The following is a 5,396-nucleotide window of genomic DNA, read 5'->3' as shown; positions in this document are numbered from 1 at the left end:
AGGCTGTGAGAAGTGGGAGGAGCTTTCCTCCTTCTCAAGCACTCTGCCAGCTCAGTCTCCAAGGGCTTTATTAGTACTGAAATTAAGCAAGAGGTCCACTTGCTGAGGTTGAGAACACTGAAGCTTACAGATGGTCTAAAGTTTATTTTTATAGTCAGTGTAGAAAGTGTGCATTGACAAATTGAAAAGAGTAGATGAATTTAAAAAAAAGTTAAAATCATCCCTACTATCATCATTCAGATATACCTACAACCACCATGAACATTTTGGCAAGTTATTCCACCCATATAGTGTATGTGTGTATGTGCTCATCACACATTTATACACAGATGTGGAGGCCACAGGTTGACATGAGGTGTTTTCTTCAATTACTTCCCACCTTATTCTTTGAGACAGGGTCTCTCATTAACCTTGGAGCTCACCAATTCAGCTAGACATTCTGGCCAGTGAGCCCCAGGAATCCTCCCGTTCCCAATTACCTGGTGCCTGGTTCCAGATGCATGCTACTGAGGTTGGATTTTTGTGTAGGTGTAGGGGATCTGAACTTAGGTGTTTTGTTGTTGTTGTTAGTTTGGTTTTTCTTTTCTCTTTCTTTCCTCCTTTCTCTTTCCTCCTTTTTCTTTCCTTCTCTTACTTCTTTCTTTCTTTCTTTCTTTCTTTCTTTCTTTCTTTCTTTCTTTCTTTCTTTCTTTCTTTCTTCGTTTCTTTCTTTCTTTCTTTCTTTCTTTCTTTCTTTCTTTCTTTCTTTCTTTCTTTCTCTCTCTCTTTCCACCTTCCTTCCTTCCTTCCTTCCTTCCTTCCTTCCTTCCTTCCTTCCTTTTTTAAATTTTGAGACAGAGTTTCTCTGTGTAGCCCTGGCTGTCTCAGAACTTGCTCTGTAGACGAGGCTGGCTTCTAAATCAGAGATCCTCCTGCCTCTGCCTTCTGAGTGCTGGGATTCAAGGCACAGGCCACCACCTCCCACCTAAATTTAGGTTTATCATGCTTGTGTGGTAAGCACTGTTTTGAACAAGCTGTCTTCTTAGCTCTGCTTTCACTTTGTTGTGTGCAACACATGTAGCAAAGCAAAACCACAACCACACTCCAAGTGTAATTTCCAACTTAGTTTTTTACTCCATTCTACCAGTAAGTTTGTACAAGAGCATTTTTAATGGTTGCATGGATTCCATTTGGCTGGTGCTGCTAGTCATCTATTTAATAGTTATTCATCTTTGTGTGCTTGGTATTATTCTTCATGTAGCACCATGCTTGGATGAGTAGACTGTGTCCCTGACTTCATGGATTTTAGCTCTAGTCCTGATCTAGTTCTCTTAGGCTCGATGACTTCTGGGACTTAGCACTTTGTGGTTATCTGTTCCTAGCTGAGATCTATTTCTCAAATGATTTCTCTGCTTGTGTGTTTGCTGGCTTGGATGAACCTACTGGGACTTCTAAGATCTTCCTATCCACTACGCTTCTTGACCCAGGACAAGGAGAACAAGACAAACTTTTCTTTAGTTCTTGATCTGTTATTAGCATTAACTTTTAACAGGAGGCTAAAATAGAAAGCTCAAAGGCTTTGTATGTCTTGGTTGTAGTTAAAACAGCGAAGGTAGGGCCTCTGCTTTCTGACTTTGAGAGATCAGTAACTCTGAGGACCCTGTGATGTGTCACACAGATTGACTAACCAGATTTCAAATGTCTCCTAGGTTCCAGACACTGTTAAGTGCTACAGATACCAGAGTGAGCAAAGAGAAAACCTTCCTGGACTTGTAGACCTTGGTTGCTAGAGGACGGACCAGACTGGAAATTAGTAAAATGAAATAGGCAGTAGATGGGGAGGAGAGTCACGGGGAAAAGTCAAGCACAGAGGGAGCCGTGGAGTGTTAAGGCGAAGGACAGCTTTACAATGTTAAGTAAAGTGTTCAGGGAACGTCATTTTCTCTAAAATGTCCCGAACTGAATTAATCATGATGACAGGCTCCTCTTCAATAAGTTGAGTGATGGTATGACAAGAGTGACAGATCCACAAAGGAGGCGATTGGTGACTAGGACAAAGGCACTGGGCACATTTCTCAGCTACAAGGAAAAGGGTAGTCAGATCACAGATTTTACAACCAACAATGAAGATGATCCCTCAGTTGTGTGTTCACCATCCTCCTGTAAGTGATTATATTTTAGAAGTCTGTTGCGAATAATTGTACTTAACCATTATACTTAGGAGAAACACCTAGATATGCTAGCAAAAATTTTAACTGACTGAAGCCTTGAGATAGGATAGAGGCCAATGGCATGGTTCTATTCCAGGCATAACTCATGGGGGGAAACTAAAGCCATTTTATGCCAAGCTAAACTGATACCTTTATTCACAGCCAAAGCATCGGCATCTTCTTGGCACTAGTACCAGCTGGCAGACTTGCTTTACAGAGGCAGTCCTGGCTGGCAAATGGTACGAAGGTGTGCCTTGGACCAACAAGCTCCCTGGGAGATTGCAGGTATACCCAGAGTGAATCAGTGAGCCCCTGGGCAATTTTTGATGAGTAGACCTATAATTGTTTCAAGTTTCTTCTGCTACAATAGCACTGTGCACTTTTTATACATCTCTTCCACACTTAATTATTTTCTCTGCATAGATATCTGAGGCAGGAATTGCTGAGTGAAAGCATTTGAAGTTTTGAGGCTAAGGCATTCCTCCAAGTCTAATATACACACGACATGCTTGGAGATCTTGTTAACACACAGGTGGATTTTTAACAGCTATGAGGTGGGTCCAGATTATTTCTAACAAGCTTTCTGGTGACTCCAGGTGTGTCCTTTTGAGTTGTAACCACATTTTGAGTTGTAACTTCCTAATATCTTTAGTCAAGCTGTCTCCCAGGAATCAGATATATTTTAACAGTTTTTTTTAACAGTTACAAAGTGTTCTTAATTGTAAAAATACTTTCCCATACGTTAATTCATTTTACTAGCCCAGGTCTATAGGCTTTATCACCCACCCCTACTTTATAGAAGTGGATATATATTCCACATCACTAGAGAGTTTAACAATAGCCAGGAGAGCAGTAAGTTTCTTAAAACATTATCACATTAGGAGCTACCAAGAAATGTTGTGTTTAGTCAAGAGGATATATTTGAAATTCGCTAGTCAAGAATGCTGATTGATGGGCAAGATCACACAAGGCAGTTCTAGGTAAGGTGAAAGTCTACCTAGGACCCCAAATATGAATGCTCCAGAAAAACTGAGTTTACTCTGGTTTGAGGAAGAACTTTCTAGTTAACAATACTGTACAAATATAGAAAGGTGTTCTGGAAGAGGAGAATTCTCTATTACTGTGCATAATCAAGCAGATCAGCTGACCAGTTGTTCACAGGTCACAGGGGATGCAGGTGTGAGTAGGACTTATGTGACTAAGCATAGGTCTGAGATCAGAAATCTTGCTGTTATCAGTCAATGATCTAAAACCCAAAGATGCTGGGGAGGCTATTGATTGGAAAATGCCCTGGATATTGTAAGGGCTGGAAGGTCCTTTTCCCAGATCCACATGGTCAGGTGGCCTGGAATGACCCTTAAAGCATTCTTGGAAGAGTCCACATCCCCTTCACTGAGAACTCCTGTGAGGAGAGTATACTCATCAGCCACCTTTCCGTTCTCCTTTGTTTTTGACTAGCTGTTATTTATTTAACAGAAATATTCAAACACAGTTCCCCTTGCTGAGGAGCAGAGAACTGGGAGGACAGGTTCTCTCACTAAATCACTTTAGACCTTGGATGAACCACAAATCAAACTAGTTTTCCTGTAGACGGGCTAGCTCATCCGTGTTCGCCACATGATGCTTGTAGACCCGTCCCTTCTTGTATGCCCTGTATTTTCTGGGGCAGTACTTGAAAGAAATAATCCCTCTGGAGCTTCAGGATCAGAATGAACTGAGCAAGCTGTTTACTTCCCTATGACACTTCAGCAGAGTGGTATGGGAGATCTGTGGAAGTAGTGCGTCTCCGACAGCGCTAAAAAATCGTGCATCTATGACAGCCCTGAATCAAGGAAGCATTCTGAGCCCAGGTTTAGAAAGCAGTTTTATCGACATACAATTTAAGATATATATTCCTCCAGTATTAAGTGTAAAACTCAGTGGTTTTGCTAAATTCACAGTTTCAGAACTACCACCAAACCAATTTTAGAATAGTTCTACACCCTCCACAAAGAACTTCTGTGTAATTACTGTCAGTTCTCATTTCCTACCAACCAGTCACTTTTCTACCCCCAGCCCTAGCCACTAATAATTTACTTTCTAGTTTTGTAGATTTGCATTTTTTTCTTTGAGAAAAGTTCTCATTTTGTAGCCCTGGATGGACTGGGCTTTACTAGACCAGGGTAGTTTTGAACTCACAGAAATTCATTTGCATCTGACCCGTTAGTGCTGGGATTCAAGGCATGCACCACTGCCCCTGGCTAGATTAGCTTATTTTGAACATTTCATACAATTGCCTCATACAATTCATGGTTTTTGGTGAGTGGCTTTTTTCACTTACAATGTTTTCAAGGTTCATCCATGTTTTAGCATGTATTAAGACTTCACTGGTTTTTGTTGTTGAATAGTATTTTATTGTATGGATACTGTCTTTTTATTTATTCAACAATAATTGATAGACTTTGGGGTAGTTTCTATATCTTGCCAATAATGAACAATGCTGTCACATGTATCCGTGTGAAATTTTTTATGGTTGTATATTTTTATTTTTCTTGCCTAATTATCTTGGAGCAGAATTGCTAGATTATAACTCTATGGTTGGCATTTGAGAAACTTCTAGGATGTTTCCAGAACAGCCACATCAGTTCACATCCTTGCCAGCAATGCATGAGGGTTCCAATTTCTCTATATTCTTTCTAACACTTGTTATTTATTTATGCATCTTTTTTGGTTATAATCATCCTAGTGGATATGAAATGAAATCTCATTGTGGTTTAATTTAAGTCCCCTTATAGCTAATAATGTTGACAATATTTGAATGAGCATGGTTTACTTACATATCTTTTTTGGAAGAAATGTCCACGCTGATGTTTGCTCACTTAGTCTTAGTATTGACTTGTGAGCCTTCTTTTTGTATCCTAGATGAATCCCTTATAAAGCGCACGATACTAACCATCTTTCATTTCAAGGGCTCATCAATTAACTTCATAGATTTCTTTGAAGCACAAAAGATTTACTTTTGATAGAGTATCATTTGTGTATTTTTTCCTTTTTATTTTGTTTGTGTAGTTGGCATAACACCTAAGAAGACTTTGAGTACATGCAGATTAGATTATGGTGAAATTCCTGAAAAACAGAATTTTTGTGGGGTTGTATTGACAAACGAGAGTAGAAGTTATGGCCTAGAACAGATGGTAGAATTATGTGGGAGCAGAGAAGGGTGGTAGC

Source organism: Peromyscus eremicus, chromosome 15, assembly GCF_949786415.1.
Source record: "Peromyscus eremicus chromosome 15, PerEre_H2_v1, whole genome shotgun sequence".
NCBI lineage: Eukaryota > Metazoa > Chordata > Mammalia > Rodentia > Cricetidae > Peromyscus > Peromyscus eremicus.
Note: the sequence above shows the minus strand (reverse complement) of the source record.